At 38.1% G+C, this 25,070-nt stretch overlaps 1 protein-coding gene across 1 annotated transcript in view; it reads left to right on the forward strand.

Annotated features, from left to right (window-relative positions):
• The window catches only part of DMD (dystrophin), a 2,243,521-nt gene that overhangs the window by 384,534 nt on the left and 1,833,917 nt on the right, over positions 1-25,070 (forward strand). The window lies entirely within an intron of this gene.

Raw genomic sequence — 25,070 nt, forward strand, 5'->3', positions numbered from 1 at the left:
CCGTTTCATAGGCATGCATATGTAGGGGAGCAAAAATAATTGTCTCTTTACCCTTCTAGATTTTTGACTGAGACTCCCCCTTCCCTGTGCTAAAAAGACAGATTAACAGGAGAAAAACAGAGGAGTAATAACCTGGATACCTCCTGTATACATGGGAGAGACCCAGGAAAACTGAGCAGCTCCCTGAAGTGACCCAAGCCCCCACTTTAATTACCATCTTCAACTAAAGACAAAAGATGTTGGGGAAGGGGAACCAGTTATGGGAAGTTACCAGGACAAGCACAGTAAACAAGGATGAGGTTGTGATGCAGATCTGAGTCCCTGTCTTCTCCTTTGATAAAAGTTTCTAGGGATTTAGAGATTCTTCTCTTCCTGGTACAGAGAGGGAGACACACTTACAAATGGAGATTTCTCTTATAAATGTAAGTGTCCCTTACAACAGGGTGACTTCTGTCTGCTCTGTTTCAGAGATTCTCCTATATCTGTAGCCTCGCAAAGATAATTGGCCAGAAGTAATCTTTATGCCAAAGAAGCATATTTTGGAGGTGGCAAATTTTGCTCCCCTTGACATACATATGTAATAAATATGAAAAGCCAATAAAAAACAAAAACAAAGGTAGTTAACCCTGGGCAGGAGGAGGGTACAGCACAGGAAAGGGGTATTGGAGGTGCACAGTTTTAGCTTTAGGTGTGAGTTATAGTTGATATTTCACTTCTTGGCATGAGCATGTGTTTGTTATATTATTTTTTTTTAATTTATTTATTTATTTTTGCTGTGTTGGGTCTTCGTTTCTGTGTGAGGGCTTTCTCTAGTTGCAGCGAGCGGGGGCCACTCTTCATCGCGGTGCGCGGGCCTCTCACTGTCGCGGCCTCTCTTGTTGCGGAGCACAAGCTCCAGACGCGCAGGCTCAGTAGTTGTGGCTCACGGGCCTAGTTGCTCTGCGGCATGTGGGATCTTCCCAGACCAGGGCTCGAACCTGTGTCCCCTGCATTGGCAGGCAGATTCTCAACCACTGCGCCACCAGGGGAGCCCCTGTTATATTATTATGCTTTGTAACTGTCGATGAAAAATTAATCAGTCGATCCAAATTTGAAGATTATAACCCAGGAAAAGCATCTCAGAAAGCTGTGAGAACTGTTCCACTAGTTAGAATTCAAGGCACAGTCTTTTGAGACAGAGAGCTGTACATCAAATGAAGTATTATGGACAGTTTACATGATCCAGATCTAAGTGTCATCGTGGTGGGTCATGTGACCCCTTCCAAGATCAAGAAGGAATGTTATCTTTTAAGGATTTGTCTTGTTGATGCTGGGAGAATGCTGCTCTTTATGGTTGAGCAGGTATTCCTGCCGATGGGGGAGGTCTGGTCGATGCATAATGCAGATACACAATGCACAGTGTGGGGAGAGAGGAGGCCAAAGGGCAGAGAACACTTTTTTATGTTTAAATTTTTCTTGTCTTGCCATAAAATATGAATTTTACTTCACATAACTTAGCTATACATTGCCTCAGTGTATATTTTATGCATCAAATATATTACAAGAAGGGAAAGGATGAAAGAAAATTGGAAAAAATTGGAGGCAAGCACAGGATTTGTGGCAGAAGACAGCATGCTTTCTTCAACATCTTGAATGCATCCTGAAACCCAGTGTTTACTGCTTTGTTTCTAAGAGATGCATCTGTTGAAATCATATTTATAAGGTACTTGTAAATACTTCTTGTTAGTTTAGCTAACACTCTCAACCCAATGTTTTGATGATGGCTACCATCGTTCATTGATTCACTGTTATACTCTGTAATGTCCTTAACTCTTTAGGCATCAAATCACATTAAATTGTTAAGGTGAAATGTATTTCCTTACTTATCGAAACTACACTTCATGCTGCTGGGACAGAGCCCCAAATCCTGACTCACCACCCCGCGTTCTGATGGTGGTTCCGCTCTGCAGTTCTCCTTCCTAAGTTGATATGCATCTATCTCCTTAGGACCAGTGGGGTATTTATCCTGTAATGGGTTTTCCGGCAACAAGTCTCATTTTAGAGGCTTCGGGCATCCAGACAGCACCCTCGTCACTGCCTCTCAGATGGTTCCCCATTCAAGAGCAGTCATTTAATCTCAGGACACTTTTCCTCACAGTCAACAGTTTTTCTTTTGTGTAATTAAATCTCATTTTTTTCTGGATAGATCCATTTGTGCCAGAACTCTTCTGCTGCCTTGAAACTTGCACCATTCAGTTATTTTTAGTGTTGTCTCTTTCCTTTCATTAGCACAGAGCTAAACTGCACATACTTTGTTCTTTCAGCTTTCCCCAGATTAAGATCTTTGAGCTCCTTAGTCATTCATTTGAGCTGTTGCATTGAATTTCCTCCAGTTCATTTAAATCCTTGAGTTCAGTTTATTATGCCCAGAATCAATAAAGCACCATGTTCTCACATCTATTCACCAACCCCAAGCAGTGGTAGGTGTAAGGCTTATATACCTCCGTGACTTTGCCTATTTGCTCCCTTAGTGGGCAGATTCTGAGCTAAAATGTAAATTCAATAAAGTTTTTCATAATGTTCCCAGTCTGTACTGGGAACTTTCCTCAGGGCAGTATCTCCTTTACAGCCTTTAATTTTTCAGTGCCTTTATGGTTTAATTTGTTTTTTAAATATACATTCGTATCAAAATTGAAAAAGATCTATGGTCAGTCTTTTTTGTTGTTGTTGTTGTTGTTGTTGTTTGCGGTACCCGGGCCTCTCACTGTTGTGGCCTCTCCCATTGCGGAGCACAGGCTCCGGACGCGCAGGCTCAGCGGCAATGGCTCATGGGCCCAGCCGCTCCGCGGCATGTGGGACCTTCCTGGACCGGGGCATGAACCCATGTCCCCTGCATCGGCAGGCAGACTCTCAACCACTGCGCCACCAGGGAAGCCCTTTTTTGTTGTTTTGTTAAAACATATTTTCATTTTTCAATATGTTGTCTCTAATTAAATGGGAGGAATAGGTATTGCCTTTCAAAGGGATTTTAGCTATCTAAGTTTGAATAAAGTGCATTTTGGTTACACTCAGGAGGCTGCATCAGAAGGCATTATAGTTGTTCTTTTTTTTTTTTTTTTTCTATGAAAAAAAATTTGTTGTAATTTTTATTGGAATTGCATTGAATCTAGATCAGTTTGGGGAGAATTAACATCTTTACAATATTGAATCTTCCAATACATGAACATGGTCTATCTCTTCATTTGTTGGTTCATCTTTGATTCACTTCATTAGTGTTTTTTAATTTTTACCATGTTTTGCAAATATCTTTCCCCAGGTTATAGCTTTTCTCAGTTCCTTTAAGATGTCTTTTGATGAACAGAAGTTCTTAATTTTTCAGTTATTTTAGAACAGTTTTAGATTTACAGAAAAGTTGCAAATTTAGTACAGACAGTTCCTGTACACCCCATACCCAATTTCCCCTAATGCTAATATCTTACATTAGTGTGGGGTATGTTTGTTACAATTCATGAACCAATATTGATACATTATTATCAACTAAAGTCCATACTTTAGTTGGATTTCCTTAGTTTTTACCCAATGTTCTTTTCCTGTCCCAGGATCCCATCCAGAAAACCACTTTACATTTAGTTGTCATGCTTCCTTAGGTTCCTCTTGGCTGTGAGTTTCTCATACTTTTCTTTTTTTTGACAGTTTTGAGGAGTTTGGGTTATCTCTTTTATAGGATGTCCCCAAATTAGGGTTTGTCTCATGTTTTTCTCATGGTTAGACTGGGGTTAAGGGTCTTTGGGGGGAAGACCACAGAGATAACGTGTCCTCATCATGTCGTATCAGAGGTCCATACTGTCAACAAGGATCATCAGTGCTGGTGCTGACCTTGATCACCTGGCTGAGGCCGTGTGTCATCTCTCCTGTCAGGTTACCCACCAGCCTTCCACACTGTCCTCTCTGGAAGGAGATGATTACATCAGCCCACATTTAAGGAGTTGGGGCGGGGGGGGGGGGGCGGTCACGCTTGAGAAAGGAATATAGACCTAAATCACTTGCAGTTCTTTTGCATGGAAGATTTGTCTTTTCTCCTCATTTCTTTATTTATCCAATCAGTCCTTTTTTTTTTTTCTTTTAACATCTTTATTGGGGTATAATTGCTTTACAATGGTGTGTTAGTTTCTGCTTTATAACAAAGTGAATCAGTTATACATATACATATGTTCCCATATCTCTTCCCTCTTGCGTCTCCCTCCCTCCCACCCTCCCTATCCCACCCCTCCAGGCGGTCATAAAGCAGCGAGCCGATATCCCTGTGCCATGCGGCTGCTTCCCACTAGCTATCTACCTTACGTTTGTTAGTGTGTATATGTCCATGACTCTCTCTCGCCCTGTCACAGCTCACCCTTCTATAGTTGTTCTTTATTCCTGGAATCAACCTGATTCTCTGGATGGAAGAACAGAGGGTGTGAATCCCCAGCTCCAGCTGGTGGAGATCACTTTGCTCAGAAGATTTGCATGTAAATTTGCATTCTCTCTGGAATCACTGATTTCTTTCAGCTTTTCCGGGAATTGGGAGCCAGAGACATCTTCTGACCGGCAGACCCGATAGCCTGGAGCGTTCTTGCGCTTTTACTTCCATCATTCAAATTATACTATTGTGTGGATCATTCCCCAGAGCTCATTGCCCTTCTCTGCTAGGAATACCAATGTATATTTGCGTTTCTTTCACTGTGTACCCACAACTCTTCTTTCTTTGCCCCTATGAGATGTATTCAAATATTAAATATTGTCCCCGTATTTCTACCTATATTCCAAATGCCTTTGAGACCTGGTATAGACAATCTTGCTCTTCTTCCTATTGCATTTTAACCTCATAGGCTGGAAATATATTGATGAATTGTATATAAGGTTGGCACTGTCCCTAAAACTGAAATCTATTCACTCTAATACAAAAGTTCAGGAAACCATATATATAATGTGATGCACATCATCACTACTTTTCTAATGCATGCTTATTATTTACTGTACAAGTTTTCAAATATAAGTCCTATACACACACCTTTCACAAAAGAGCAGCATCAGTGTTAAATAAACCACTGCTAAATAGGCATGGTTTTTTTTTTGTTATTACAACTTACCAAATCAAATTACTTATTCCAGTGGAATGTCATTCAAACATTATATTGTAGCTATACCAACAAGGAAACTTAATCTATTAGCCAAGGTAGAAAATAGCCTTGATATAGTAAACCGATTGTTATGATGTCAATTACATGCATGCACAGAAGTTTGCTTGTTTTTCTTTTTTATTTGTATTGGAGTATAGTTGCTTTACAATGTTGTGTTAGTCTCTGCTATACAGCAAAGTGAACCAGTTACACGTATACATATATCCCCTCTTTTTTAGATTTCCTTCCCATTTAGGTCACCACAGAGCACTGAGTAGAGTTCCCTGTGCTATACAGCAGGTTCTCGTTAGTTATCTGTTTTATACATAGTAGTGTATATATGTCAATCCCAATCTCCCAATTCATCCCATCCCCCGCTTCCCCCCTTGATATCCATAAGTTTGTTCTCTACATCTGTGTCTCTATTTCTGCTTTGCAGATAAGTTCATCTGTACCATTATTCTAGATTCCACATATAAGCGATATTATATGATATTTGTTTTTCCCTTTTTGACTTACTTCACTCTGTATGACAGTTCAGGTCTATCCACGTCTCTGCAAATGGCACTATTTCATTCCTTTTTATGGCTGAGTAATATTCTATGGTATATATGTACCACATCTTCTTTATCCATTCCTCTGTTGATGGACATTTAGGTTGCTTCCATGTCCTGGCTATTGTAAATAGTACTGCAATGAACATTGGGGTGTATGTATCTTTTTGAATTATGGTTTTCTCCAGGTATATTAGCGGATAGTTGGTCCTTAGCATAATGTGTGTGTGTGAAATATGTCTATGTAATTAAGATAAAATACACTGTATCAATCATGGCTTGCTGATTGAATCCAGCAATACAAATTAGTGAAGAACATTTAAAAATTGAAATAGTTTTAAAAGTTAGAATTCCTGTATTTTTTCTGAAAAACTGGGAGGTCTAGAAACTCTAGGTCCTCATTTTAACTTGGTAACATTTGGCTGGTCCTTAATGGGAGCTTCCTCCTTTTAGATGAGTGAGCACAGTCTAATTTAGCACAGCTACCATTGGATCCGTTTTCCTTACATACTTTATCTTCCTGGATATTATAGGTATTTGACTTTCAAACCTGAATATGAAATAAAGCTTTATGATGTAATATAAGTTGGTAGATATAAGTTCAGTTTACCTATGTGAAAAACATAATTTCTCAACTGGCTAATTGTTCTGTATTATATTCAGTTACCTGGCATTTGGTTTTCACTCATGTACCTTTTCAATAATCATACATTCATTATCATTTGGTAATATGACAAATCTACCCCCTTTACAATTAACTTTAAATCACTCTTTATGTTAGCATGTGAGTATATGTGTATGCCTATGTATACATACATACACACACATACTTACACACTTAAACTTTTGTTTGATTCTCTCAATGACCTTAACAGTAAAGGTACTTTTTGTCTGTTGATTTATACCTCAGCCTAAACTTGAGCAAAAGATTCAGCAAATCAGAATAATACAGTTATGATATTTTTCGATTTATTCTCAGTAAATATGCATTGTCTGTATAACCTGCATGTGATATAAGCATACATTACCTATGCAATGCACTATAATAAAAAATAATTCAATAATCAAAAATAAGCATGCATTCTCTCCATAGCGACCAGAGAATAGAGTTCCTCTGTTGAGCCACATGACTGTATAGGGGAGGAATTGTCCCTCTACCTTTCTAGGTTCTTGACTGAGACACCCCTGTAATAAAAGACAGATTAGGAGGAGAAAATAAGGAGTTTAATAATATGTATATCTCTTCTATACAGGGAGAGACCCAGGAAAACTGAGTAACTCCCTGAAATGGCCCAAGCTACCACCTTAAATACCATCTCCAGCTAAAGACAAAAGAAGATTTTGTGGGCAGGGGATCAGGGTGGTAGAGAGCCAGTTATGGGAGGTTATTAAGAAAAACTCAGTAAATAAGGGTATAATTGTTATGTAGATTTAAGTCCTTGCCATCTCCATTGCTAAGAGTTTCTAGAGATTTGGTCATTCCCCTCTTCCTTACAAATTGAGATATCCCCTATAAACGCAAATGTCTCTTATTTAAAAAGTGTAACTTCTATTCAGTTTTCAGAGCTTTTCATATGCCTTTTGTTTCTTGAAAGTAACCAGCTCAAAGTAATCCTTATGCCAAAGGGGCATATTTTGGAGTGACATATCCTGCTTCGCTTCAACTAACTACAGTAATTTTAGATTATTTCCTTACTAGGACTCCACTTCTATTCTTAATTCAGCACATTTGTATTCAAGCAGGTTATCAGTAAAACTGACTGCTAAGGAAGGCAAGAAATACATTTCCCTAGAAAACTTAGGCGTTCATAGTTCATCAAACACACCTGTGAAACTGCTAGGTGGCGTTCCGAGGGGCTCCGAAGAGCTCCAGTACTGTATGTCTCAGTACAGAAAGAATTCATTGAGAGGCAAAATGATAGATAAGAAGTGATCTATTAGAATTGGGTGCTTGTGAGGCTTATAAGAGGGTGGGCAAGAGGGTGTCACACGCCAAGGACTTAGTGGGCTACAGTTTTACAATCAAAGGAAAAAAGGGGAGGGGGAAAAGACCACCTTCTTCTCATTCTTGAGTAGACATCACATTTTCATCATCAGCTCCTCCTCCAGGTTGGGCAGGGGAGTTTTCTTGTCCCTACATGGTCAAGCTGGGACTGTCATGGTGCAATGGAAAAATTATTTCAGGTTTCAGTACAATGATGGTCTTTCACTTTGAAATGTCACCTTTCCATAAATTATTGTTTTTTATGTGTGCAGAGAGCATGTCTTGGGGTTATTAGCTTACTGAGGTCACTGGGCAGGATGTGGGTCTCTTGCCACCATTGTTTTATTGTTTGGGAGCATGTCTCATGTTTCTGTTGCATGGTTTTGCTGCTAAGCAAGCCAGCTTGGTTCTGTGGTTAAGCAAACCTGCTCTTTTGAGTGATCATTAACTTACAGGGGTCTCTCATACTTTTTTCTTTACTTACAATCCCCTAGTGGGATTAACTATTTAACTACCTACTTTGTCCCTTTACTCTGTCCCTATCACCTATACTAATCATGTATTATATGTATAGGGTTGGGTTAAGTGTAGAGGATAGAAAAATGGAGAAACAGATAAAGCCCTTAAAGTGTTCACAATCTAGTACAGTGTAGAGTAGATAAATTAATATAATGTAGCAGGTTCCATATTCACTAGTAAAGATTTATCTTATATGGTATAGAAGCATAAAAGGAAGTGAATGATTTTGCTTAGGGGAAGGGTGATATTTGAAATGCATCTCAAAGAATGTAAGCGTTTGCAGGATGGGAAATTGGGAGTATGGAGGAGTTAGGGGTGCATTCTAGGAGAGAGGGACTGGTAATACAAAAGCTTAGAGGAATACTATTTCTTGATGTCTTGGAAGAACAGTGAGTAGTTTTATGTTTCTCAAATATTCCCTGCTTGAGGGAAGTGCTGAAAATGGGGCTAGAAAAGCAGTAAATGATGAGTCTGTGAAGACGTTTAAATCATCTTAAGTGGCTGGGAAATAACTTCTACAAAATTTTAGTTGTATAACGTAATAAAATCTCCTCTTAACCCACGTACTTATTGTAAGTTCCTACTTCTCTGAGTAGAGTAATAGACATAATAATAATACAATATCATACATTTTTACACACATTTTGATTTTCCAATTACTTTAAGTACATGATGGATTTGACACCATTGATAATCCCGATGAGTTGGTTGAACTTGGCATGGTATTATCAATTTGCAGTAGAAGAACAGAGGAGAAGTCAGAGGAACAGTGAGCGAACACAGCTGGCCTTGTGTTGTATCTGCTGTGTTGCCCTCCACATTCTTCATCAAATCAAAGGATGTTGAGCTGAAGGAGAGCTTAGTGGCATTCAGCTCCGCTACGCTGCACACCAGCTATACACCAGGCAATCAGTATGGTTTGGACACAGCTGATATAATTTGGTGGAGCTCTAATTGAATTTTTTCCCCTTCTTAATATCATTACACCTATAGAACATCTTCAATTAAGTGTCCCCCCATCAGTCTCAAAATTAAATATCCCAAATGGAACTCATTATCTACTCCCACATAAACCAGCTCCTCATGACTGTTTCCCCTTTCTATTATAGGCACCACTGCTTCCAGGCTCCTAAATCTGAAACCCCTGGAGTCATTTCTTTTCTTTTTTTTTTTTTTTTAATTCCTTTTCCATCAGCCACTGAATGCTATTGATTATTCTATGAAATCATTTCTATGCATAACTTCCTTTACTTTATGGGTAAATGTTTTGGAATATATTTGAACAAATCAAGGAATTAGTGAACGAAAGAATGAATACGTGAATAAACCAATGAATATTCACTGTTCTCATTACCTTTTATCTATAGTAGTACAACCGTTTGCGATGTGTAAGAGTATCTGAGTATAAGCAGCTGCCCCCCACCCCACATAAATTAATCCTTTGATGAGGGATTCCCCTTACATGTGCATTCTTTGAAACTCTCTTAAATTATATTAAAATGCCTCTTATATTCAAAGCCACTCTGTCTTGCTTTACTTTGAATAAGATAATACTCTGTAGAAGACACATCGTTGCATGTTTTAGATCCACAAGGTGAAATTGATTGAAAAAAATGAAGATAAATATCAAATAAGGATTAAGTTAGTCTAGGTATATGACTTCATCATTTTACTTGCTAGGTGTCTTTTTTTTTTTTTTTTAGTAGAGGGAAGGATTATTTATTTATTTATTTATTTATTTATTTTTGACTGTGTTGGGTCTTCGTTTCGTGCGAGGGCTTTCTCTAGTTGTGGCAAGCGGGGGCCACTCTTCATCGCGGTGCAGGGACCACTCCATCGTGGTTCACGGGCCTTTCACTATTGCGGCCTCTCGTTGCGGGGCACAGGCTCCAGACGCGCAGGCTCAGTAGTTGTGGCTCACGGGCCTAGTTGCTCTGCAGCATGTGGGATCTTCCCAGACCAGGGCTTGAACTCCTGTCTCCTGCACTGGCAGGCAGATTCTCGACCACTGCGCCACCAGGGAAGTCCCGGTGTCATTTTTTTTAATTGAAGTGTAGTTGGTTTACAATGTTGTGTTAGTTTCTGGTGTACAGCCATGTGATTCAGATATATGTGTGTGTGTGTGTATGTGTGTATATATATATATATATTCTGTTTTCAGATTATTTTCCTAGGTGTCATTGTTAATGAGTCTTTTAGATATCACACGTACACACACACACACACATATATAAAACAGTACTGTATATCTAAATATACACCTGAAAGACAAGTGGAGAGATGAAAACCACCACAACTTTCTTACCGGCGAAAAAAATGAATGCCGTGTGAGATAAAGTTTTCACAGTGAATAATACAAACATTCAAGAAGTACTGTATCTTAAACTGTGTGGCTGTAAATGGAAATGATGTGTTCTGGAAAAAAAAAAAAAAAAACAAACACTGCTTGATGAAACAAAAAATTGGTTCTTTGGATAAAGAAAACAATGACATCAAAGCTACCTGCAAAGAGACTGAATAAAACTGTTTAATGAAACATGAGTATGAAGGGAAAAAAAAGCCAGCATTTCTAATATTTTATCTTACATGTATTTTATTATTATATATAATTAATAAGGTGTAGTTCATTGTTAATGTTATAAAAGTTTATTTGGTTGTTTCATCTATAGCCCTTAAAGTTTATACATCCATGTTGGCCTAAAACCTTTTTTGGGGGGTGAGGAACCTATTTTCTCTTTGGAAAATGTAGACTGCTTAATACACGGTAAAGGTTCCGAACTCAGTTGTATCACCCAGGGTTGGCAGCTTGGGGGAGGTTCCCCACAACAATAAGCATTGTACTGACACCAGCAGGGTATTCTACAATTCAACTCAATTCTGACACTCTACCCAGAGATAGGAGATCACATCAGATTGCACAGGTTAAGGGTTCAGTCCCACAAGACTGCCCCCTTCCTCTCCCACTTCAAAAGCCAATCTTAAATCCAGGTTGTTACCTAGATGTCTGACCAACCGGCTATAAATCAGAGGTTACTAGGAACCCTGCTTTGGGTTTGATTAATTTGCTAGAGCAGCTTACAGGACTCAGAGAAACATTTTGCTTACTAGATCACAGATTTATTAGAAAAGGATATAACTCCAGAACAGCCAGATGGAAGAGATGCATAGGGTAAGGTGTTTGGGAACAGCTTGGAGCTTCCATACTCTCTCCAGGAATTCTATTCTCCCCAAATCTCCACATGTTCACCAACTTGGAAGCTCTCAGAACCCTACCCTTTTGGGTTTTTATGGAGCGTTCATTACATAGCCATGATTAAATCATTGGCCATTGGTAATGGAACTCAATCTCCACCCTCTCTCCCCTCCCTGGAAGGGAAGTCAGGGGGTGGGTGGGACTGAAAGCTCTAACCCTCTACTCCTGGTTGGTTACCCTAGCAACTGCCCCCATCCTTAGGTGATCTAGGGGCTTTTCAAAGTCACCTCATTGACATAACAAAGATACCTTTATTTCTCTCCTCATAGGAAATTCCAAAGGTTTTAGGAGCTCAGTGCCAAAAATGGGGATGAAGAACAAATACATATTTCTTATTATAAATCACAGTATCACAAATGAGTTGGTTTTATGTTTGAGCACCCAAGATACATTTTACAAGGGGGCAGGAAAACATATGTCTCTCGTCTCTGCATCATGCTGCTATAGAGAAGGAAAATGTTTCCCTTCTTCCCTTCTAGGTTCTTTGACTGGCCTACTAATTAAATTGATAAAAGACAGATTAACAGGAGAAAAAAACACATTTAATTTCATGCATATGGGAACCCCAAAGGATGAGCCTCCCAGACAGTGAGGTAATTGAGGCTCATATGCCATCCTGAGCTAAGGAACCCCAAAGGATGGGCCTCCCAGACAGTGAGGTAATTGAGGCTCATATGCCATCCTGAGCCAAGGAGAGGGGGTTAGGGATCTGGGTATTCAAAGGGGAGGAAGACAATTCACAGGAAGGTGGGAAGAGCAAATGTTTGCCAGGCCATGAACATAAGACTTTCTGATATAAAACTTGATCTCGGGTAATATCTACTTGTACAGGCCCCCTATCTAACTTCTTTTAGGCAGTTCAGGGGGAAGTAAAAAGCTCTTCTTGAGTCTGTTGATCCTTGATTGTCTTCAGATCAAAATAATACACATGCCAAAGTGGCATATTCTGGGGCAGCCTGCCCTGAACCCCATCACTGCCTTGAATATCAGACTTTGCTTCCTTATTAAGGACATGAAGGCTTCAGAAGGACAGAAGAGCAAAACTTTAGGAAGATTAATATAGAAGCTAAGGATTGAAAGAATTAGGTGATTAAACCTTAAATCTGCTTCAGGGAATTTATAACCTAATTGGGAAATCAACTTAAATATCTGAAAACTTAAAAAAAATTTGTATTCATTTGGCCAGCAGATTTTTTTGGCCTATTATTTGTTTGTGTATAGTAGGATAAAAGACTTGTCACCCTTCAATAAATTAGTATTTCCTTCGTAACTTTCTTCATATATGCAATAAATATATACTGAGAATCTATTGTTTGCCAAGGAAAGGAAATAAGTACTCTTTTTCAACGGGGGTTAGTTTCAGAGTGGACTGGAATGATTTGGAAAGAAGGGATTTGAGAAAGGGTGAATAAGATGCAGATTTCTCTCACAGAGGCAAGCCTTACAAGTGGGATGAACAGAGACCCAAATAATTTACTGATATGCATTATGGCATAAATGTCAGTAAGTGCATTTCAGTAATAGTTATAGCTAGGATTTTTTGAGCAATTACTATGTGTCAGACACTAAGCCAAGACCTTTCCAAGAGATCTTGTATTTAAATCTTACAATAACCTATTGAATTTGGCAAGATGATCACATCCATTTTAAAAATAGGAAAACCGTATTTTAAGTATCTCAACCATGATCCAACAGCTAGGCAGCGATCAAATCACCCTAAGCTATCGAAACACTATTCTTTGTTTCCACTACACCGATCTTTCATCAAACTTAATGTAGTCTCTTATACTCTTTTCCATCGTTGGGGCTGTTTCTTAAAGATTAGAATGTTTTGCAGTTTTGATTGCTATGTAGGCATGTACTGATTAAAATAACCCTTAGAAGTAATTTGACTAATTTTAGTTGCTGTCATCTACAATACTTTTATATATTATCCCTCTCAAAAATGTTTAATTGCTCTTAAAGGCTTTCTAGAAATGCCTACTCTATTTTTTCAAGTTACTCTGTCTTTCATTAGATGCATTAGATTACTGACAGTTTCATGTAGTTCATGTACTGGATTCAAGATACAGTTCAGTTACTCAGGGAGTCCAAAAGTTAACAACTTTGGAAAGTGCATGAATCCCTTCTACCCACTGGTACATCCAAAGCATTCAGATTTTACTTGCTAAATCAGGGATTCTATCCCTTAAAGTTCCTTGGAGGATTCTATCAGAACGAAAAGACTCAAAATAGCAGTCTTCCAGAATACAACATTGTGCTTTTAAATTTAAAAGAATTCCCAATATCACATTAGTATCTGCTGATGTGGTCACCCCAATTCCAACAAGGCACATTCTTAGAACTACATAGGTTATGCTTAACATGCCAAAATAAGTTACAAATTTAGTCAGTTAATAGATTTTCTTTAAAAAAACTATATGTACAATATTTGAAAAGCCTACTTAGTCACTTGGAAAAATTGGGGCTATGGCATTGAAAATTGTCTTCCTAGAAGTCCTAAATATGGCTATATTTCTCTAGCCCTCCAGATTAACTCCATGTTTGTCCGTCCTAAATAGTCAGGTTATTTTTAATATTCTGTCTTAATATCTCATTTTGTAAATACATTTTGATGCTGAAAGTTTACACATACAACATTAATGTTCTTTCTTTTTGGATATGAGGATTTTACTGGTGACCTGCATTTTTCAGTACTTCAGTGTGTGTAGTAATGGATTTGGGCTGTTATTCATGTCCCAGCCAATCTTCAACTTCCCACACACTTTCTATTGCCAAACCTTTCACATCCATTCATCGAGGTTTGGAATGTAACCTCTGTCTCTGAAAAATAATTTTCTCATTGTTCCAGAGGAAGAAAATCAGTTTAAAAAAAAAAAAAAAAAGCAAAGCTAATCAATGTCCTCACATAGGAATTACACCTGCAATATGGGCTATGGTTTGAAATATGCTGTAATCCACTGAACTCACTCAGGTAACACTAGTAGATTAACCTTTTAATATTCTAATTCTTTAATTTGTAAAATTGAGACTCACTTTACAACCACAGGCTTATGAGAAATCTTTGTATCCAGATGCCAGAGGGATTTATCGTTTTCCAATATCAATAGAGTCTTCTGTAAACAAAAGAAAGCAAGCAATTTTTTGATCATTTCTGTATTTGTATCTTGACATTTCCTGTATCTTCTCATGGCTGTGTACTCCAAAGTTGATACTTACTTTTGATTACTCAGGTACTTAGATGGATGTTCAAATTTGGTAGTTTATATGTGTCCATAAACTTACAACTAATTTTTTGAAAGCTTCCCTTTCTATAATTAACAGTGATAATCTATCTTTTTAATGTGTTTCTGCTTTGGGTATCTTTTCCCAATTAAAATTAATGTCTTATTTTGTGAGACATAGCTTTATTTATTTTTAAACAAATAAACCCTAGCGAAACCTATGAAAAATTATTTTCAAAAAATATAAGACAAAAATATAAGAAATGCATGTGATAAAAACCAAGTACCTTTTTATATCACCACTATAATGAAAGGTTTGGGTTTTTAAAATAATTTAATACTGTTAATGAATTCATCCATGAAGGACCAAAGGCAATTATTGTTAACATCAATAGCAAAGCATATATAGTTGCTTTTACTTCATCCTAGCTTCATCCACATAATGGGATTTGATCATGACATCTAACAGTTTAATCACTTAAAATTATTAGTAGTGTTAGTATTTTGTATGTGTGGAAAAGGTCTTAATGTAGCCATCAAGGTAAAGTTCTGTTTTCAGTGGTAAAACTGGTTATGAAAAATGTAGCAATTGATATCTGGAAATGAGACATTGAAATCTATGCTTGCCGCAAGTGGAATTTCTGCCAACACACAGTGAAAAATGGGAAAAGTCATATTTGTTTTATACGCAAATTATGTAGTAGCAAACCTACTTTACTTTTGTAATTTAATTATGGGAAATTCCCTTTTGAATTGCTCAGTCGGTTGATAACATTATGGAGACTCAACAATACAGTTTAAGGTTTAGATGCCAATACTACAGTTATTTTACTGACAGAGATAAATCTGGAGCAAGCTCGGAAATGCTTTCTTCCTCTGCTCTTCTCCCTCAAGTTCAAGGATACGTCTATTTTCTCAAGACTCTTCTAAATAGATAGTTAAAAGCAAAATTGTTATAAAATCATTCGTGTATCATCCGCAAATGTGAGAAATAAACTGTTTCCTTGTTTGTTAGTTTTTGAAAACACAATTTTTCTTATTATTTTGAAAGTATACATTAAAGCAATTTTGCCACTTAAAAGGGCCAAAGGGAAATGAAATAGGAAAAAAGTTAAAAAACAATTCATAGCCAGGCTTTTGAACTTTATCCCTCAGTATCCCTTTAAAATTTCAAGCCCTCTGAGGAGACTTTTAGTTCTTCTTACTCTCTCCTTCTGCTTTCATATACCCCATGACATATCTCCCAGACCCTTCATATCTGTCATCATGGAGTAGCTTTTTTCCAATTTGATCGTACATATTTAGTCGAGGTGGAAACTGTATTATTTAACTTTATATTCCTTATGTACTCTCTGTGTACCATACATAGAGTCTAGGAGTTCCACAAATGTTTATATAAATTATACATGGAAGGATAAATGATGAATGGAAGGGGACTTCCCTGGTGGTCCAGTGATAAAGAATCTGCCTTCCCATGCAGAGGACGCGGGTTCAATCCCTGTTCGGGGAGCTAAGATCCCACATGCCGCGAGGCAACTAAGCCCGCACGCCACAACTACTGAGCTCGCCCTCCTTAATTAGAGAGCCCATGTGCCACAACTACAGAGCCCACGTGCCCTGGATCCTGTGCGCCACAACTAGAGAGAAGAGAAAACCCGCACGCCACAACTAGAGAGAAGTCCGCGCGCCACAACAAAGACCCGACACAGCCAAAAAAATAAAGTAAATAAATTAAATAAATAAATATTTTTTAAAAAAGACCTGCAAGAAAAATATTTTTAAAAAATGATGAATGGAAGGATGGATAGATGGATGGTTGGATGGATATGTTTACAGTCCTTTCCATGTAAGCAATTTTTTTCAAAACAGTGATCTCTAAAGTGCCCTTTAAGCTCCAATTACCTCATTAGTGGCACATAGTACAAATTTCAAAAAGGTAAACAAAAAAAGGTTATACAGTTAAAATTGTTTCTCCTATCCTGTCACCCAGCCAGCTAGTTATCCTCTTCCACTCTTATTAGAGAGAACTGGGATTACTGGTTTCTCATGTATCCTTCCAGATGTACGCTATGCACATGCGTGCCTGCATGTATGCATACACACGTACAATTCACACCTATCAACAAGGTATGAGAGTACCTATTTGCTCATGCCATCAACAACAGAGTATATTTCAAACAGTTTGATCTTTGCGTATCTGATTGGTAAAAAAAAAATCATCTCTAATGTGAATTAATCTAATAATGAGTGAGGGTGACCATACTTTCAAATGTTTGAGCCATTTTCTGTTGCTTTTTCTATGAATGCTGTTCATTTCCTTTGCAAATTTTAGAATTCCTTCTAAAATTGTTTTAGAGCCAATTGATAGATAAGAACTAGTCTCTTTATTTTTGATCAGAAGCAGTATTATCCAGCATATTCAAACCTACTCATTCATTTGATTTAGCACTATTGCTCATTGTTTGATTGCTTCAAAAGATTACACAGTCAAGGAGGACAGTTTCAACATTCTTGACCATATTAAAAAAAGTGTTCTTTCAGCTATGAAGGCAGATCTGAAAAGAGGTCCTACAAACAGTCATGGAGGACTCTTTCCCACTTCAGGAACTTTGCACAGGCTGTTCCCTGGAAAAACCTTTGCTATTATTTTGCGTGATGGAATATTTCTCATCCTTTAGATGTCAGTTTAATTGTACTTCCTCAAATATACCTTGCTTGATTATTAAATCTAGACTAACCTCCTCTGGCTCTCTATTGTAGGCATGCTGCATCTTAACGTCTTGTTTATTTCTTCTATAACATTTATCACATTTGTAGTTATATCATTTTGTCATTTACTTGCTGTTCTCTACAATAAGCTGGAGGTTCCATGAGAGCAGTTTCCATGTCTGTCTTGTTTACTGTTTTATCTCCACTGCCTGATGCATGATGTGGCATAAAATAAACACTCAGCAAATATTTGTTGAAAGAATAAGTGAACGGACTCATCTAAGTTCTGCTTTGTTGGTCAAAAATTCAGCTATTACTCTGGAAGTAAACCAGCCAGATATCTATTTCCAGTGGACTGAGTTTAATTCAACTGAGTTTTTACTATGTGCAAGCTAAGAGATAGAGGGAGAGGGAGACAGGAAGGGGGAGAGAGAGAAGGAGGGAAAGAGAGGGAGAGGGAGAGAGAGAGAGGGAGAGAGAGAGATGGATTCTTGAAGGAGTTTATCGTTTTTACTCCTGCACTTATTCACCACTTACTGCAAATGGATTTCACAAATAAACTCTAAGGTCAGCCATCATCATTGCTCTGAGACAAATACAACCAGAGTACTTTGAGGTTCAGATATAATTGATGGATAAATGCAAAGCTGGGAGAAATTTATTAACAATGATTTTTAAACCTCATTTTTCTAGTAACTCTCAGGGGGGAAAAACTTAAAAAAAAATTGTACAGGGACTTCCCTGGTGGCACAGTGGTTGAGAATCCGCCTGCCAATGCAGGGAACATGGGTTCGAGCCCTGGTCCAGGAAGATCCCACATGCCGCAGAGCAACTAAGCCTGTGCGCCACAACTACTGAGCCTGCGCTCTAGAGCCTGTGCTCTAGAGCCCGCAAGCCACAACTACTGAGCCCACGTGCCGCAACTACTGAAGCCCGCCTGCCTAGAGCCCGTGCTCTGCAACAAGAGAAGCCTCCACAATGAGAAGCCCGCGCACTGCAACGAAGAGTAGTCCCCGCTTGCCGCAAATAGAGAAAGCTGGCGCACAGCAACGAAGATCCAACGCAGCCAAAAAGAGAAAAAAAAAAAAATTGTACATATTACCGGGCTTTTCACTGTCTCTTAATTAAAATTCAATAGAATATGTATTTCAATAGATCATATATGCCAGGAGTCACCTAGGTGTATTGACTATTACATGATAATGATCATCTTAAGGGGGCTTTTATCCACCTAGTGTTTTACCGGGGATAGAGTTTGAAGTATAAAGTTAAATTAATTGTAATCTAAGAATGACTTCAACACATAAAATATCAAGGTTCAACCTTTCTTTTTGTACAGGCACTGACTGAATCTTTTAACCATTAATCCCCAGTCCTGTTTGCAAGGACTTTCCTTTTTGGAGAGATTTGACTTACCCTTTGAACCATGAGTTGATGCTTTCCATTTTGGTGTTTGGTTGCTTTTAGAGCAAGCCCTCTGAGGGAAAGAAGAGTATATGCAGTGAGATGTCTCCAAAGAAACTAATTATTAAAGTCAATGTAGAATGTAATTTATCAATGATTATTAACTCATGAACAGTGTGACTACCTGTATTTGTCCATGGAGAAAATATGGAAAGGTAGATGTTTAGAATAGCAAACCTAGGAAATAGGGATTGGAAAGTAGATCGTTTATAGAATAATAGGTACCTTCTCTTACTTTACGTGTCATTTGGAGAATTTTTTAAATGAATAAAACACCAAAAAATTGGCATGTAGATAGAATTTGGTACTATGAACTGAGAATTGAAAAATATAAAAAATGTAAAAGTTAAAAGGTAAAAGAAATTTTAATAAGTATAGCTTTATGTTCTGACATTTGTGGGAGGCATGCAAAAAAAGGATCAACACATAAGCATCTATGTATTTTATGGTTGAATAGTAAAAAAAAAAAAAAAAAAAAAAAATCAGTGAAAAAGAATATTCCCTGAGGCTGTCCTGAACATAGAACTTTATTGTGGGACATTATCTCTGGAAACTCCTTCCTATTGCTCTCACTGCTGCTTCATCTTCAACCATGACTATTTGCCATGTCTTCATAATTCTGTCTGGGTTCCTTGACTGTGGTCTTTCCAGGCCAATCCTTGCACACACTGCTCTCAGAGTGACTCATGTAACATGACTTTCATGATCCTGCTTGTCCAAAGTTTCAACTCCTTAGCCCGGTCTCCAAGGTTCTCTATCTTTTGTCATTTCCCTGCTTTTATCTCCTCATTTCCTTCGCTCCTTGTCTGTCCTACTTACACTTTATGGCAGTCTCCTTAAGACCTTGAATGCTATTTCCCACTTTCTCAACCTGAAAAGGTTCTTTGATCATCCTTTGGGACCCAGATAAAATCTGATCTTTTGAATGATACATTTCATTAATTCTCTGTGGTGGAGTAAATCTCCCTCTCTGCTTTGATGTCCCTGTAGCACTTTGTACTAACCTGTATTGCAACAGCTGTCCTACTGCATAATATGCTCTTCTAAATGCTTTTCTCCTCAATCCAGTAATAATATCTGCAAAGCTAGGGCCTTGTATTATTGTGTATCTCATGTGTTAGAACTGTACTAAACGTCCATAAGAGATTTTAAATCAATTACTGTGGTACGTTACTTTGTTTTCAATCAAATTTATTTTTTAGAGTAGTTTTAGGTTCACAGCAAAATGAATGGAAAGTAGGAATTTCCCATATACCCTCTTTTCTAATACCTGCATAGCTTCCCTGATTATCAACATCCTCCACCAGCATGGCACATTTATAACAATTAGTGAACCTACGTAAATGCATCGTAATCACCCAGGGTCCATAGCTTACATTAAAGTTCACTCTTAATGTTGGTGATACATCCTTAAGCTATGAAGATAGTGCTTTCATTCTCTGTAAGAATACATATTGAAATTTGGGGGATATTTTGATGCAAGCATAGATGAAATAGGCCTTGGATTTCAAGAGTCAATTTTATCTTTAATGGACTTTTACAGTCAGGATATAATAAAATTCTTTAACATAAAGTAATACCAATTATATAGACCTTTACAACAGATAGTAAGGTCTGTGACTGTGTGGGTATGTCCACCAGAGATATCCCAAAGTTATATGTTTTGCCCGTGAACTGAGAAAACTAAATAAGCATCAATGTCTTAATTAGACTTCAACACAACAGGTGGAACCTGCATTTGAACGCAACTCGTGATTGCCTAGAATGTGGATCTGGATTGTATTCAGTCCTCCTAAAATCTCTAATCTCTACCAGGGGCTGAAGTAGAAATGAATCTTCTTTCTTTTTACTGACAGTGGAATTTTATATACTCTTCATTTGGGGTCTGGTGATGATATCTGTAGAGCAGCTTCACTTTTCAGAGTTATTCAGAAAGCTATTATAAGCTTCTTTTCTTCTCAGCAGGCAAATCCTGGAGTGACAGGACCCACTGGGAGTCTCCCATAGTGGCCAATCACAAAGGGAGATGCTTCCAGCACTCTCAACAAAGTCAGGATGCCTTTCTGGAAATGAGAATTTTTTCAGCAAATCTAAGTGTAAGCCAGAAAACCCAACAGACCATATAACAGGGATCACCCACCCAATTTTTATATTATAAAGGGTGAACACAGCCAGAAGATACAATTTACCTTCTTTCCCCCGCCCCCTCCCCATAGCTGACAGTACAGGGTTAGAGAAGAATTGTAAAGAGAGGAGTTTGGGAATTTGAAGTTTCCTTACTGACTAGCAACTGAAAAAGCACAGCTTTAAGAAATGTTCTGATTTGATTTTCTATGTTTGATAGTGTTTTGTGTTTGTACCTTTGTGTGTGATGTGTGGTGTAGGTGCTTGCAAAGTATCTAAGATATGTAGTAAACAAACAAACAAACAAAAATGCCTTTTATCCCCCATCATAATACTTGCTGAACTCTCTTTCTCGATGTTTCTGACAGAATAAACAAAGATCACAGGTACTAATGGGCTGTGCTTGAAAATGATACAAATATTTCACTTTTTAAAAACTTGTAGCTAATTATATCTTTAACAGACATAAATACTAATATCAGAGCTTAAGACATTACTATAAATTTAAATAAGGAATGTAAAACAATAAAATGTATTATCCAGAGAGACAAAATATTGACATGTGAAATAGTTTTTACTCATTTATGGTATCAGCCACCGTCAGAGATAAAGTAAACTTAATGGGGTCTGATAGAATATATGGTTGGTTAAATTGGCTAGACTTTTGTGGGATTTATATTTTCACTCTCTCTTGGACTTGGGAATCAAGTAGTAAATTATGAAATTGTGTATATTACTTTTTTTAATCCTATTTACAGTATCACACCGGACTCAATTTAGAGTAGATAGTATTTCTAGTTACCTTTTCTCAGAGAATAAACATTTGCTCAAATGCATTTCAGCATTTTAATTGTGTTAATAGGAATAATTCAAAAATATACTACAAAGCTCAGTACATTCCATTTCAGAGAGAATAAGGACAGTAATTGTTGACTCTGATTGATATTTTCCCATTGTAAGGAGAGTGGATTTTTCCATCTCTGTAACATTTCATTTCATACAGCACTCTAGAAAAGGCAAAATATACTTTTACTACTATTATAAAGATTAGAAGCAGAGGTAAATGGCTTAATTATTGTTAACATTATTAATAAAACTATGTTAATGTTGCTATGGTGCTTTATAATTCATGAATCATATTTGTGTATTTTAATGGATTTGATTGTTATAGCTAGCATCACCTCTCAGAATAGACCACGCAAAAGAGGGTGAAAAGAGCAGTACAAGTGGCACATGGAGTTTAAGAATTTATGACACTTGAAGTCTGTCACCTTAGACCATGTACTTAACACACCTCTGAGCCTCAACTTTCTTATTCAAAAAATGGGAATATTAATACTGACTTTATGGAGTGATTGATTGATTGGAAGTGAGGAACTGTTTCTAAAGCCCAGGCACAGCTGGGTTCTCAATATCCATAATTCCATTTCCCTTTTTAATTTAATAACCAAAGACAAGGGACTGCAGTGATGGTATTAAAGAGAAAGGAGGCAATTAAGCTTTCACTTAATGTTGATCAGCCCGCCACAGCAAGCCACCCAAGCCAGCATACAATCTATGAAGAGAGAGAAACCCACATTCAAGGCAAGTGCTGTGTGTTTTCTCTCCCCTCTTCCTCTCCTAGCAGGATGGCCACATGTGAACCAGGGCTTGGACTAGGATAAGGCAAGTGAGACGCTTGCCTCTAGTGCACAATGTAAGGAGCTATCTAAAAATTCACAAATTAAGATCACTAACATTTTATTTCAATATTTTGCACATCATAATTAACACCAACCAGTTCATGATGAGCAAAATATCAACATTTTAAGTAAATACAGGATCTGACCTTGCACTTGCATCACTCACTGCACTTGCCTCACCCTAATCTCCACTTGACCGCTCAACTCAGGGACTAGAATATTGGCCATTCCGTCCACCTATGTGCTCCTCCCTCATCCCATCCTCCAGTGGCCCCCAACCTGAGATAATAAACATACCTTGAATGTATCTTCTCTGATTTTTTCAAAATACCTTATCAGATATATCTGCCTCAATAATATTTCTTTGAATTTTAGTGTAGCAGTGAAAAGTGGACCCTCTTCTCCCAGTCCCGTCTTCTGAGAGGGCTTTTTAGTCTGGCAACTATGGAAACAGCATCAAAGAAAGAAAGGAATGTGGGGGGGGGTTCCGCTGCCCCCCACTCCATGCCTCCACTTCATGTCATACCATCCCGACTCTGTTGTGTGTATTATAGGATTTGTATTTTCTTTTTTTTTTTTTTCTTCCTTTCCTCTCTGCCCCCTGTGCATTCAAGATTATGAAACTTTCTTGTGGGCCCTGCCTTTCCTTTTCCTCTTCCTGTTCACCCTGGTGGTGTGTGGGTGAGGTGGGGAGGGGGGACCCCCACATATATATAACCCCAACAGCCCTAAGTCTCCTCTTTTATTATTAGGAAACAAAACAACGACAAAAAATGGCGTCATGAATATGAACAGCATTGTCAGATGAATTAGTTGAAGTGTTCTTCTTCTTTTTTTTTTTTTTTTTTTCTTTTTGTACTACAACCTGGATTTGAGTTCTGTCTATACTAATGACTGAATATCTGACCTTGGGCAAGTTGCTTAGGTTCTTTGAGCCTCAGTTTTCTCATTCAAAAAATGTGAATAATATTCCTTATGCCTTAGGGCCATTGTGAAAATATTTAATTTGGTGCTTGGCACATAAGACTTCGTTTTCATTTTCAAATGTTATTAAAAGGATAGTTGAGATTTGCTTTTTTTCACATAACATCATATCCCTGAAATTCATCGTGATGGTTTTGTGTAGCAATACTTCCCTTGTTTTCACTACAGTGTAGTTTAATTATTCATTCTCCTGCCAAAGAGCTTTTGGGCTGCTGGAAGGTTTTTCTAATTTTATTTTGAAGAGTGCTGCTATGAACATTCTTGTACATGTTTCTTGGTGCAGATACTGCTCAGTTTTTCATGTCACCAACAGATATCTCAAGATTTGACCATGCTTTGCAATGAAATCCAGAGTCTATACCCATCGATTCCAATACCTGTCTCATGTTTAGCCAGACGCAACCGTTACTGGTTACCATGAGGGTCAGGTCTCTCTGCTGAATCCTTTTCTTTGAGTCCTTCAGCGCTCTTGCTCCTGGAATCTGGTCTGTGCTCAGCTGACTACTTTATTATGTCTAGGACTTGATTGCTTATTTTAAAGTCTTTCTACTCTGAATCCTTACCTATTCACCCCAACATTAGTTGCACCTCTCTTTGTCTCTCTCTCACCTGAGGATCCAGCATCTGACTTTGCTCAGTGAGGATGAATATTCTTGTCCTCTCTTGTCTGTGTTCATTTTGACAATGACTCTTGATGAGGTTTTATACATTCCCTTGGGAAGAAAGAATCTCCTTTACTTGTAGTTAGTCATAGTCTGTCTTTGTTTGGGTTTCCTTAAAAGCCAAGTCCAAGACAAGGACTAGAGAGCAAGCAGTTCATTTGGTAGCAGGTCACAGGAAGCACAAGTGGGAGATCGGGGGAAGCAAGGAAGTAGGGGACAGACAATACTGAGTGAGTTGCTGGCTACCTCTGTACCAAACTTCGACTCAATCCAGTGGAGACCTCTGAGGAATGCACTTAGAGTTGTTCCTCTGCAGGACATGAGGCTGGGGACTACGTCTGTGGTTCCTATGCCTCGTTGATTGAGGGCTGTCCAGGGACATCACATTCCCTGCTCTGTGGAGGCTGAGTTTCCATGACTTTGGAGGAAGTCTTGAGGCAGACACATGGAGAAATGCAGTGGGTGCTTGACCTGGTGAGCCTTTAGTGGGCCTGGGGACTGTCCCTCACTGTGCTGATCACAGTAGGCCCACAGATTGAGGTGTGTGGCGTCTGCTATGTAGTTCAGACGGGATTTCCCAGTTATCTGGTGCCTTGATCTACTTTGACAAAATGTCCCAAAGAAGATCCAGTGTAGCTCTGGCCCATTGCTGTTAATCTGCACGTCTAGGATCATGTAATTTATGGTTGTTCTATTTTATTTCTCAGGTATTCTTTTAGTATCTAAAAGCCCCGTAGCCTGTTTTACTTGATATAAATGATGATTAAATCGTG

This window comes from Globicephala melas, chromosome X (genome assembly GCF_963455315.2).
Source record: "Globicephala melas chromosome X, mGloMel1.2, whole genome shotgun sequence".
NCBI classification, from domain to species: domain Eukaryota; kingdom Metazoa; phylum Chordata; class Mammalia; order Artiodactyla; family Delphinidae; genus Globicephala; species Globicephala melas.